Source organism: Apteryx rowi, unplaced genomic scaffold (genome assembly GCF_003343035.1).
Source record: "Apteryx rowi isolate R43461 unplaced genomic scaffold, aptRow1 scaffold_124, whole genome shotgun sequence".
Classification (NCBI taxonomy): domain Eukaryota; kingdom Metazoa; phylum Chordata; class Aves; order Apterygiformes; family Apterygidae; genus Apteryx; species Apteryx rowi.
The window spans coordinates 1446495-1460658 of NW_020447464.1; positions in this window are offsets into that span (position 1 = coordinate 1446495).

A 14164-nucleotide genomic window follows, 5' to 3' on the forward strand; every position below is an offset into this window, starting at 1 on the left:
GCCAGGCAACCCATAAGCTGAAAGCAGAGTGGTGACATTTGCAATTATTTTCAAACGAATACACGCACCTTCAGGGATAACATTTAAAGAAAACAAAAACTTAGACAATAGCCTTTTCTTTCCCTCTGTCTTTCAAATGTTTGGAATAGCAAAAATCCTCTATTACAAAGACAGCATCTAACCATTAATAAACTAACAGATACATGCTTTTATCACATCATGGGAAAAAAATACATTAATTCCTTGTCCAAGATGTTCCTTGCTAAGTAAACTTACATTTCAAAAGCACAGGACAGAAGATGGGACTAGAAAATGGTGTGCATTTCTGTTACATTTAAAATGTCCAAGTCCTCTTCCCGTTATTCTTACCAGAAGCCTGATGAGTTCCCAACTAGAAGCAGTAGGTCTGGTTATTGGCAAATCCAAGTAAATTTCCTTTCACTTTATATTACTGAATTTCATATAATTCATGTTGTTCCTATTCTCAAGGGAAACCAATGCCTCCTGAGCAGTATTCTGGCCCTTTTCTATACTGAAAGCACTTCCCAGCACTGTCACTAATAAATTTTATTGGCAGACTCATCCTTTTTGTATCACAGATATTAATGAAAGAAGAAAACAGATAAATGCACAGGAAGAAAAGAGTATGGCAGAGAGATCTAAAATACTCTATTTATAGCCCACAGACTAAAACCCTCCTTTGTTTTTAGTAGTGACAATGATGTTGAACATGTGGGCAAAAACATGATAGCTAATGGAACTGAGGATCTGAAGACTAAAATTATGCTCCGAGGAAGAAGCAAACCTCCAAGATCTTAATGCTCTCAATAAAGGGAACCAGAGAATCTTCATGCCAGAATTGTAAGAGAGCTGACAGATGAAACCACAAGCCCAGCAGTAAGGATTTTTAATAAATTTGCCAATTAGGATAGTATTATAAGACTGGGAGTAGAAAGATAACACATTTGTGGATGGGGAAAAAATARATGCAGGCAACTGCTGGTCCACTATGCTAACCTCAATAAAGCATTAGAACAGATATTTGAGGTAGGGAGAAGGGGGAAAGGTTGTTGACAAGTGAAACATCTATCAATTGAGATCAGGCATTTTCTTTAATATGAACTGATTTTCAAGGCAGTAGATTAATATGACTGGACAAAACATTTGTCAAAGAATAGCACGGAAAAGATTGGAATGCATTTTTAAATGCAGGAGCTCTCTTCCCCCTCTGCAGATTCCAAGGACATCCAAGCAAGTTGCTTCTACTAAGATGTACTAAAGCATGAAATGGAAGTGACCCAAAGACAATCCAGCCTCAAGTGGTGTTTGCTACAAAACAGATTGCCTGCTGATTGCAGGGTAGTAGAGAAGAACAAACAGAAAGATAATCAAGACAGCAAAGCCATTCCCCCCACTAGCCGTTTTCTATGCCTGTGTCACTTTGAGAAGGAACTGGTTCAAGTTGCTAGGCAGACTGGAGGATTGCATTTCCGCGGTCTTGTCTGAACTACAAGTTTTTCATTCCATTCACTCTTGCACAGGTGAACTGGGAATCTGGCCCTCTGCCTCTAAAATAGCTTATGCTACATCTGAAACCCAAACAATAAATCCTTTTTATGTACTTCATGGAAACAAGATTGTTAATGCAGCATCTGTATGTGAAGTTCACGCTTTTTCTATGTGCTATTCCTGAGGAATAAAAATATATGATGTCACTAAGGATTTTATTGTTTGTTTTCATCAAACCTTGACTGAGTGAAATATTATCAGGGCAGGAAAGCAAAGGTACATCAGCTGTGAACTAGTGATGAGCATTAAATATCAGTCTGTAACCTTCTGGCCCTCAGTCAGTACTCTACAGCATCTGCCTTTAAAGCTATGCTATCTATACCTACTGTATTTCTCTTCTGCACCTTTCACTTACTGAAATACTTCTAGCCACTGAGTGGAAATAAATCTACACACCAAGGAGGCCTTGCTTGGCATTCTGGGGACTCAATGCCTCAACTAGGAAAATGACACTCATACTGTCCTTTAAAAAGGGTTGGCAGAAGCTGCTGCGGAAGATCATCATGCCATTAATACAAAGTGCCAAAAGCATAATTTTTTATCTCAGTCAATAACAGAGCAACTGATAAACATTTCTTAGCACTTCTTTGAGACTAGAGAACTAATATTCTACTGATGTGTAAGGGGAGAAAACAACCAAAAGCCTTTTTTTTTTAAGAAGTGTAAGTATTATGGAATGAGTCTCTTAATGTCCTTCTTTTTAAATTACAAATGTTTAGCTTGTTGATTTCCCTGCACATCACAGATGATAATTTTTACAAAAGGGAATCATCATTTTCTTACTAACAGTGTTTGAGTTTGTTTCTTCTCAATTCAAGCTCAAATGTTAAATAAAAAGAGAAGGAAGTGGGTAAACCAAATCGCTTAGACATACAGGGTTATACATTTCTTTATGTTGTGACTGTATACAGTTGGGCCAAGGGCTCATAATGAAACTCTTCCTGATTGTTAATCCTCAGTAGTGTAGCCTGTAAAACGAAGAATGCAGAAAATCACACAAAATAGTACAATCACAAAGCAGTATTTATGGAGGTGTGCAAGTGGGAACTTGGCAGAGGCTGAATAAGGAAAAATGAAAGAAAAGTAACACTGATTGAAGGGCTATGGAAGCTATCATTGTTTTTCCTAAGCAGGGAAGAAGGGAAGTTGAAAAGAACTTCACTAGCCAAACAGAGAAGCCACTCCTAGGATTGGTAATAGGATCCAAAGATAAGTAACTGTATAAAACCACTCTTTTGAGACACTGGCATGTGAGACAGGTGTTCTCTAATTTGAAGAAATTACAATACCAAAGGCACTTCTTCGTTCATCTCTCTTGCTGAAAATTACTGGCATTAGAAATATGTTATCATAACATAGAGGTTATTTAGTGCACTTGGAAAGGAATGCTATGGCACATTTCCTGCCTGAATATTTTCAAAGGCCTTGGTCTTGGTTGTTATACTTAGTAAAGGGTAGGAACTACCTGCATACCAAACTCCTGATTATCAGCTGAAGGCAAATTTCCATTCAGTTTTTCTCCACTACTGCTTAAGCTGTACCTCTCACCAATAAAAAAAGAAGACATGGAATTATAGGGCTCTTGATTTTCATCCTAGAAATGCACACCTAAAAAGGACTTTAAACTTAAAAAAAAAAGGCTAAATCAATTTCATCACTACTACTATATCAATTACTTCGGTACATTTTCAGTGTTTCTAGCCAGCCGCTATTTACAGCAACATTAGTAGAGACGTGACCCAAATACTTGTTCAATTCCTAATCTTTATTTTTTGCTAGCCTGTGTGGATGCCTTGCTCATAAGAATCAACCTGTATCAACTGATTTGAAAGTGCTTATCTCCCAAGCAGGAATCTAACTGGTTGGTTTAGTATGGCTTCCTTTGAGTGCTGGCTCTCACACTTTGTTTTTTTTTTTCTATTTTATTTTTCATTTGTGTCTGGTGGAATGGGGAGAAAGGGGCAAAGAGAGCAGAGATTTATTTGTTAACTAAATAAACTTACATTTTCCTCCTTGCACAGTACTTTCAGCCTCTGTCACTTTAAGCCCTTGCAGCTTCACTATTCGCCTAGACCTCTCCCACTCAGAATAAGGCAAGAGCTAGGTTTGCTCCCACATTCCTAGAGGTATGGACAGTTGGAATAACCCAGTAATGACTGATAACAGGTCTAGGCCTAAAAGGCTGAAAAATGGAAGGAAAAAAAATCCTCAATTCCACACTGGGTAAAGGGATTCAGCTGAGCCTAGGCAGAAGCACAGAAAAGGGCATGTCTGCCAAGACACAGAGGTCAAAAAATACAGAAAAAAACACAAAAGAATGTGGCTTGCGAATGGAACCAGTGGAACTGCCACAGCACACCAAAAGCAGGATAAATATGAAAGATTCCCAGACCTGAAATACTCTGAAGTCAATATTGTCTTTATAGTATAACTCTTCCCCTACTAAGTCTTCCCTCTGAAGAGACCTCTGTGAGGCAGGAGAGAGAGGGAAGGTGCACAAATGAACGAACCCTTGGCTCCTCTGCTGAAATGATCACCAGATGGTTGGTGGTTCGGCCAAACCACACCAACTTGGGTGGGTTTTGTTGTGCCCGTAGCCATCTACATCCCGCTGAACCCAGAAACTCATGCTCATGTACGCCACAAACTTTTCCTGTTAAGATATATGCAGTTCTTTCGCAATGCCACCATGTCTTTGTAGACATTTATGAAAGCTTATATTTAGACTAGAGATCTTTTTGTAAGTGAGAGTTCATGGTTAGCATGTTTGAACAGTAAAGCTTTCTTCTGAGAGGGAGAAACCTTTTAATGTCAGTGTGACACAGTTCCCGATTTCTCTGTGTGCTTGATGGGTGGGGTTTTTTTACCCTAAGTGTTGCTCTCAGGCAGGTACGGTTGGTTCTGTGGAATAAAGCTAATTAGATCTTTTTGCAATACCGGGTATGTTATTGATGCAAAATTTAAACTGTATCAGTGCTTAGCACACATTCAAATTACACAATAGTGGTAAAAAGGAAAAAAATACATTATTTTTCCTATACCTTACTCTATATTTTAATAGAAAGCACAATCAGTGCTACCAAGTACAAGTATAATATTCCCTGGGTAAAGCACCACTCTACTGCATCTACCTATTTATTGTTTAGTAAATGAATATTGGCTGGGTAAGTACTACACAATATAGTTCAGAAGTGATGCAACATTGCCACCGTGTGTTGTAATCTGAGCATTGTTTTTGTGGTATCTGTACAGTTACACTCCTTTCCATGTTATTTTAGAAAAAGAATTTTTTTTTAAAAAAAAAGAGTAACTGAGTATTTTCCCCCTAACAATATAGTTTTTTATTTGGACTTAGGTACTGGAAAATGATGCCCAACCAAAGTATTTTGGAACTCTTACATGATGCTCAGTGAGCACAATATCAATTTTCTAATCCAGTTTCCCAAACTGAATCATATATTTGCTCTCAGCCCTTTAATCTTTCTTGTCTCAGAAAAAAAAAAAATTTTTAGCTAGTGTCTGTATTTCTCTTCCGTTGTCAACCTTCCCTTAAACCCTGTCCAAAAACCATTAATCTCTTAAGCAATTCCAGTCAGTTAGCAGCACACTTGGGATTCTCTTATTGGTCTGCTGCATTCATGGGGCACAATTTGAGTTATTAATTAATGATCCCTGGTCTAAGTGAAAAACTCAAGAACTGAAAAATATCACATTATTTTTGTATAAAGGTACTGGCCTTAATATTTTTACTGAAATTGTGAGGCAGTTTCATTCCTAGAGCAACCAAATGAAAATCACATTCCAGTTATAGTAGAAACATGATTGCCTTTATGCTTCCGTAGAGTTTCCATCTCTGATCCACTCTTCTGTCTTTTGGAGGGATGAGGTCTTGGTTAATCAGGTCTTGGTTAACTGTGATGTTTAATCTCAGAACTAAGAGAGTTCCCAAACTGCCTATATTTGTCTTTTAACAAGAAGGGAGTGTACATTTTCTCTCTTGATGAAGAAGGCTAAGCATTAAAAATAGAACCCAAATGCAATCAAAATACAGTAATGTGAATGAATATTATATTTTTGCTATTTTTAACTTGGTATAACTAAAAACAATACATACATCTATGGCATCTGTGATGACAGGAAAGAAGAATTTGAAAAATAAAAAAGATCTTTTTGTCCTAATGCCTACTGATGGGAAGTGAGAGGGCTACATTGGACTGTTCATGCCACAGATGCAAGGAGCAAATATGTGCTTATACCAGCAGTGTGGAAAAAATACATTTGTTTTCTCAAGTACATTCACTGACTACACTCAGTCAATCAAGCCTAATCATCACAGTAAGGTTCACTGAAGCTACAGTCCCCAGTTGGTCCAGAAGACTGTCAACAGTCATTTGAGACCAGGGTGAGGGGACAGTTACTGGGTTAATATTTTCAACAAATGGACTCCCTGAGTGAGCCACAAGTGGATTTGAAAACTGTCCTCAAGAAAAGTGAATCATTACTGAATTAAGTGGTGCAAATTGCATCTCTCTACCTAATGTCAGAGAATGTCATGCAGCCATTCTAGTTGCTGGCTTTGCCAATCTCTAAGTTTTTGTCAATACTAAATATTTTTATTGGTACGTAAGCCTAGAGAGTGTATCTGACAGTGCTTCTTGCACACTAACATTTACCAGCCGAATTCTGTCACAATTCAAAATGCTAGTTATTAAATCAAAGCTCTAAATAATGTAGGACCCACTAGCTCAGAACATGCAAGTCTTATTGTACAGCATTCATAGCCATGATTCTTCAACTCTAAGATTCATTTCTAGCATAGATTCACCTTCACACAGCTGCAGAAAAGCTTCCTCTCCCATCCTGATTCTTTCCCTAACCATACATGCTAATTTTCTTTTATAAACAGGTCCCTGACCAGTTTGCTCTTCTCTAAGAAATCAGAATAGGGAACGTGAAATAAGAGTATTTTTCCTCACTTTTATGGGTTTTTTTTAATTTTTTATTGTTTATGACCTTGGGATATTAGAAATATGTGTGATAATATTTTATCTGAATTTAGACAGCTATGAGTGATTTCACAAAAAACAAAGATCCTCTGGTGGGGACTCTTTCTTTCCTTTATTATTCAGTTCTTGGATATTTCATTCTACAACTCACTAGGAAAGAGCCAACAGACCTCAGTATGGAAAACACTGTGCAGGTGATTATGTTCCTAATAGGCAAGATCCATCAAGGAAGCTAAACTGACCTAGTCATACTAGTTTAGCATGACAGGATAATCTGCATTATCAACAGAGACAAATTAAGAAGATTCTTAGTATTATTTCAAAGATATAATGTAATATTATTAATGATACAAGAACATACATTATTTGTAAAAACATAAACTGCATTATTTCTTTATATATGTTGCATTTTGAACATTTGCATTAATAATGTCATTTAAAAATCTTAGCAAACACAGCAAATATAATTGTTTTCAGCTAAGAGCTTGAGGCAAAATTAAGGTTTAAGAAGCAGCTAGTTTACTGTAGATGCTATACAAATTTAATGTCAATAGTTCCTAGCTGAACAACTGTTTGCCTGTCATTTGTGAAGTGATGGAGAATCACATCCACTTCTCATTTCAATCCAGGACCAATACAAATTAGATCTGAAGCCTGAATATTCCCAAAATAGGGGCTGTGTTGGAATTTGGGCTCTGGTTCAGTCCCTAACATCGGTACAGGCCGTGAAGTTTAGCTTGTATTTCTCCAAAACTCTGACGAAGGGAGACTTGTTTCAGACTCTCTACCTAAATTGACTTTTTGTTTACTCTATTTAGCCTCCCTTATATATATAATGCCCTAATAGCTTTTATGTCATATGCTCTGCAATGAACAGATAATTGCGTCAACCCAGCAAGAGCATGACTCACTAAGTAAGCAATATCCATTTTCAACAGGGCAAAAATATCGGTGTAGGCCCACTTAATCGTTCCATGATACAATTTAGCACTGCTGTAGTATGTATTAAATTAATTAAAAGGCTTTCCTCCCCGTCAAAGATATAATCAAGGCAATTTGCTTCCAAACATAATCAAGAAGGAAAGCTTAGCAATATGAGCTATTTTTTCATGTGGAAAGTTAATTGATTTTCTATCATTTTGTTCCTCTGGGATTCAAATGAAGCTTCACAAAAGTTGTTGTTCTTTTATGTGTAATTGGTCCACTTGAGCTTTTAGAGGTTACCTGAAACTAGGCCAGCAAAGTACTTTTTTCTCCCCTTCTTTTGAGAGATTGTATCAACCATTATAAAAAAAAAATGACCTGGAGGCCACAGAAAACTCCAGAGTGCTTAAAACAATTAACATTTAAACCAGAGAAACTTCACTGTGAGGCAGCAATCAGTTTCCTCTCATATTGAATACATGAGCAAACATCTTTCTGAATGTTAATAGGATGGCGCTAGTTTGAAGAAACATAGATTTTGTTTCCTCAGTGCTTGGCACTACGAATAAAATTCCGTCTGGAAAAGAAAGGTTAGGAAAGGTGAACTGAAAAGCAAAATTGAAAACTCAGTTTAAACTAACAAGTGGTAAATGGTCTAGGCACTGATAGTACCTTCTAGCCATTCCTTTTGGGAGGATAGGGTGAGGCAGGGTTACATGGAGGTGTATTTTGGAACATAAAGAAAAATAAAAAATACTTTCTCTTCTGAGGGAGCCTCTTGGTAAGCTGCAGTTCACTGGAAATGTCCCAGTGAACTAGAATCATATATAAGAGTCTAATTACAATAGACAAATGTTTGGTGTGTTGCTTCTGATACACCTACAATGGAACGGAAGTACCAAGAGGAATTTGTAGTGAGCAAAAGACAGAATTTTTTTGAAGTTAATTGAACTGAGTTCTGTTCTGAATTATTTAAACCAGCAGCACCACCCCAATTTGGGTAATAACAATATTGCGTGAAAATACAGGCTTAACTGAATATGCATCTATTCAAATTGATGAGTGGCCAACCAAAGGTGTTTCAATGGCCTCTTCAGCTCTCAAGACAGAGAAGGTTCCCCACACCTATTGAAAAATGTAGTAGTGCCATATCCTGTTCTATCTTACCTTATCTTATCTTGATTGCTGTCTAATGTGGCAGATAAGACCAGTAAAGGTAAGAATAAACAGTAAAAGAAGCATGCCCTGCAAATATAAATTGACAGTGGTTTTGGATTCCAGAGAAAGTTTGGCTTCACATATTCCAAAGTTAGATCAAAGGTGATGTCGTTTATTTAGGTAAAGAGATAAGGCTGAGCCATGAAGTCATGACACGTATATCCATATGCAAATACAAGTTTTCTCAAAGCCCTAATGTGGCTCTGATCTAATGTTCCACTTCAAGTTCACTTCTAACTTAAGCACTATTGCTTTTTCAAGAGCAGAAAAAAACTCTTCTCTCCTATCTTACTATGCAGTTGTAATGCAATCAGAATGTTCAGAAGAGCAGAATATTTAAATAATCGACCATTTCACATTTTTGCAAATGCTGCAGTGATGGTTCATAAATGGATTGTCCAGCCTGCAGACATACCAACAGTTTGTAGAGATGCTCTGGAGCTAGAACAGTCGGACTGAACCTGCACCACCAAACTGAACCATACTTTTTTCAGTTACAAAAATTGGAATCCCAAGATGATAGCCATCGTATGCAAAATTCTTCAGACTTCAACCATTCATTCTCATGTAAACTAGACTTAGAAGGAGAATATTAATCAAATCCATCTCCTAGCTGATGCTGTATTTTGTCCCTGTAGCATATTCTCCAATACTTTTCCAGGCTTGTTTTAATTGACTTTAGCAAATCAACTCCACCAGCTTCCCCTGTTTTTCTTCCAGAGTCTAGCAGATTTCAGCAAATGTTTACCCTTTTTTCCTAAACTTAGCATTACTTAATTTTATTTTATTCTTAATTCCGTCATTTCTGCTCAGAGCACTCCAAGTTATTTGTTTTCAATACCACTTTTGAAGGATGACCTTGGTCTGTTGGTTCTGGGGCACCCTTAATGAAGTGAAAAGTACCAAAAAAATATACATTTCAAAAATGAAATTTTGTGAAGTATGAAATTACAAGTAGTACCAGATAAACACTCATTTGGACATCTGTGATCACAGTCTAATCCTGTGACTTGGTAAATTCCCTCAGTTTCAAGCAACTTGTAAAACATGGCCCATAATGAGTAATATTCCCCTTGGAACAGTAGCCAATTGAATATGGATAGCTTCCTTGCCAGCACATTCATGCATCTGGGTTTTTTCTTAGTGGGGGAGAACTGTTATTCAGCCAGCTCTTTTGACAACCAGGATTCTCACACTAATATTGCAAAAGAATCAAAAACAAGACAGCAAACATCACATATAGCACAGAGTCAATATTCTGCTGTCCAGCCAACCTCTCTCCCCATTACCTCCCTTCTTCCTGCTCTCAGCAGAAAGATACCTGCTAGGCCATTATTTTTTATACAGTCTACTTAATGAATGTTCATGAATGACAAATATATCTGTGGAATTCAAGAAGTGTTTTGCAACCCAAAACAAAAGTCTTAAATGGATCTCATGGAGGAAATGTTATTCAGCTAGTGCTAGCTGTCAGTGTTTTTGACAGTCTGGCTTTTGAAATACACTCGTTAACAGAATCCTTGGTGGGCAGAGGAACTGAAGTGTGAGCAGCTGACTTAAACACAGGCAATCTGGAATTAAATTTTCATTCGGTAAGCAGGCTGACCATCATTTGTGTTTTTCCTGATTGTTTGTTTTTGAAAGCTTTGCAAATGCTAAGCTTGTGCATGAAATACTAACAGTGCTTTGATTTTTCCTGGCCTAGACACCAGCCTTCCATCTTTTTTACTGTAAAATTTCATCCAGCAGGGAAGTAGCTCATTGGATTAATGTAGTGTCTTGTCATGCTTAGGGAAGCTAGTCGTAAATCTGATACTGGAAAGACAAAAAAAAAAAAAAGACGGAAAAGAGGAGGAAAACATGCATTTCAACATTTCTCTCTTAAAGAACAAATGTGCAATCTGCAGCAAATCTAAATGGCAGAATCAACAGTAGTAAGGGGTAGGATTTGTCCTCTAGCTATATTATTCTGAGGAGCAAAAGCAACATAATAAAAGACGCTTGCCTCCTTCTAAGAATTATGCATACCATATTACATATTACATGGTTTTATACGTATGAATAGAAAAGCATATGAGTTCAAAAAAAAACTATTAAGGCTTACTTGCTACAAGTACACACCTTGACTCCAGAAACAGTGGTATCAGTGTGCCCAACCACAACAGCTACAAAAGATCAAATTCTGTTATAACATCCAATATGATGAGGCTAAAGCTTTAGAGTTAATTTATGGTGTTAGCAGTGCCACAAAATACACTGAAGAATCTCACACAATTTTTAATCTCTTTTTAATGGGTCAAGAGATAAATGTGTTGTAAATCCAGATAAATTACTACATGATTAAACTAATTTTTCAATAGGGCACTGAAACATTTTTAAGAATTGTATCAAGTCAACAGAGTATTTTAGTATCTGTATTTGGTTCACTCTATAAAAAATGATTTTCCATTTAATTCTACTATATTTAGAGTTATTTTATAAAGTATTATTACCACCCTATAGGATGCAGTTATTCTAATTGTTACATTCTGTAGGTGCTTTTTAGGTGCATGTTCCTGATTGCTTTGCTTTTTGTCATCTGGATAGGTACTAAATGGTTGCTTGAGAATGTTTGGTTAGAGATTTTTTTTTAGAATAATTTCTACTTCCCCAAAGTTTGGGAACATCCGAATATTCCCAAATATACCAAAGAGGGCTTTGAATACACAGAGTTGTTACAGCCTGAAATTCAGTGTGAAGTTAGATTTAGGGATTTTTTTCAGATCCATTTTTGCTTATTATTTTGAAACATGTTTATGGGGATAGATGTACTGAAAAAGACACCACAGAGCACATAAAATTATAGATCGTTAATCAGGGGAATTTTATTATCTGTCCTTTTTGGAAGTGCTGTAAATGAGACAAATATTTCTGCATTTTCATAAGGCATTAAATTGATTTCCATTTTAACTGTGGGGCACTGCAATTGCAAATAAACTAGCCTGTCTATAAAAATGACAGTACCTTTTAACACTTGCTTTTCTTCTTGCAAACTTCTTATAAACCAGCACTAAAGCTATCTCTAGTTTAACTCCGTGGCATTTCACAACTCATACACCTGCAACATTGCCTTATGGTACCTTGCTGACACAGACCAAGATGTCACCTCCAATGGCCAACAACGACAAATTTACCAAACTCATAATAATTTGGTGAGTTCCAGAACTCAGTCAATACCATTTCAAAGAAAACAGTTGTTCTTGCTTTCACAAGGGATAGGCAGACATTTAGCACCTGGGAGAATTTCGTGTGCCAGGGATCGGCCCAGCCAACCCGCTTTTCAGAGAAGGGGTCCGTGGCCTCCGCAAGGAGCCCCAGGACACATGTGGCACCTCACACCCACCTGTGCTAACTGACGCCATGCCACAAGAAAGGCCACCAAGGTGGGAATGCCCACAGCTATCACAAGAGCTCATCTCTGTGGTGCAGGGAACTCATCTCGTGAGGCCAGCCTGAACCCTCATCAAGGGTTTCCTCCACTTCACTGTGCAACTTCAATGATCCTAAGCTGAACCGTAGACTGTGAACTAGGTAGTAAGCTTCCTGTTCAGCATGCAGCCCAAAGAGGCGAGCAGGTCCAATGAATCTATGTCCCACCCTTGTCAGTCATCACTTTTCAGTTTGGCACCTTCAAAAATATAATGTTTACAGCAGTTGTGACACAAGTCTTTACATATGGAGCGCTGCAGAGCAGAGGTGAATAGCCACATTCAGCTAAATTATTCAGCAGGTTGGAGAGTGCATGGAGCCCCAGTACAAAACTCCTGTTTCAGCTTCTTTGGTCAGTTTAACTGACTTGTCTCTTTACAGAGCTGTAAGAATTCATACCTAAGTGGAACAAAACTATCACTTAGACTCCTGAGTAAAAATAAAGGTATAGAAGACAATAGGATATGTTATCAGCCTGCTATTCAAGTAGACCATGTGATATCAAGTGGCTGTTTAGCCAAACCATGCCATAGATGAGGTTGCTGAATAACTAAGAATTTAGTCCTATTTTGGTTTCTGCATAAAAAGATCTAAATCTAAGCTCAGTTCCATCACTAATTGAGAGAATCCTCCTTTGTAATGAAGTATATGTTTTTACAAAGAATATGAGGTCTTTTAAAAACAATTCCAAGATAAAGCAAAGTCCATTTCAAGCCTTGCCAAGATGAAGAGAAAAAAAAAAAAAGTGAGAAGGAAATTATTAGTATCTACATATATGCTCAAGTTTTGTGATTTGAACATGACTTGAAAATATAGCTGATATTTTTGTTAAAGCAAAAAGCCGATGTTCTGAACACACAGCACTAGAGAAAGACTCTAAAATGGCCTGTGTAAAATTAGTAACTGAACAATTAAGATATGGTTTTTACATTTCATTTGCATTGGCTCCGCATTTAAATGCTTTCCCATAAAGATAATGGGTCATATACATTGCTTTATATTCAGTAAAGTTAATTCAGGAATTGATTTGGCTGTATATTCTTTCAGTTACAACTGTAAATACCAGGGTTCTGTCTGCTCTGTATGAATATAAATGGCCTCAGTGGAGTTCTGCCAGTTTATAGCAGCACAAAATCAAGGCCAGAGGATCAGAGGGTCTTTCCTGTAAGAGCAGGTATTTGTTTCCTTGCCACCTTCTTCATAGTGTTCTGAATTATCTGGTGAGTGCTCTCTGCACTAGAATTACTTGCTTTCAGTGGTACTCTGTGTTTACAACTGTATATAATCATACCTTTTTGCATTAATAGAAATACATTTAAAACTATAATAATGTCTGAGTCAGATCTGTCTGCACCTCTTTTCATTTTCTTAATTATTATCTTTTTCTTTTACTATCATTATCTCAGCAAATAATTACTCTTCGTCTTACATCCATGAGGAATAACTCTGAGCATTAATACCCATGCTTGTATCATGGCCAGCCAAGGAAACAACCCTTCAGATACCAGCCTCATTCGCCACAGAACTCAGGGAGCTCCTCTCTATGGCCCAGGATCCATCAAGACTGTGAAAGGAAACAGCCACTTTCCTTCTGCAAACACCCACCTAAGCAACAAGTTTAATACTGATAAGCTCTCTGATTGGTTTGGATCCATGTGTTTACTGCACTGTAGACATTAATGAAGACATGGAGACAAAGGGATTAAAGAGATGCATCAGACAGCCCTGATTTCCAATGAATCCACCAACATTTGAGATTCTGCAGTTCAAAATCCTGGTCAGTGTGGTAGGAAGCAAATATTATTCCCTACTGCAATAATCTCTAAGTCAGTTCCAACTGGTACTTGAAGAGTTTCCTGTTCCATGTCTGTTTTACTTTAAATGGCTTTGGAAGGCTTAGAAAAGGCCATAAATAGAAAAGGAGGATGGCCCTGACCAACCCCTACTGGAAATTTAAAACATTAAAGAGATTACAAGCT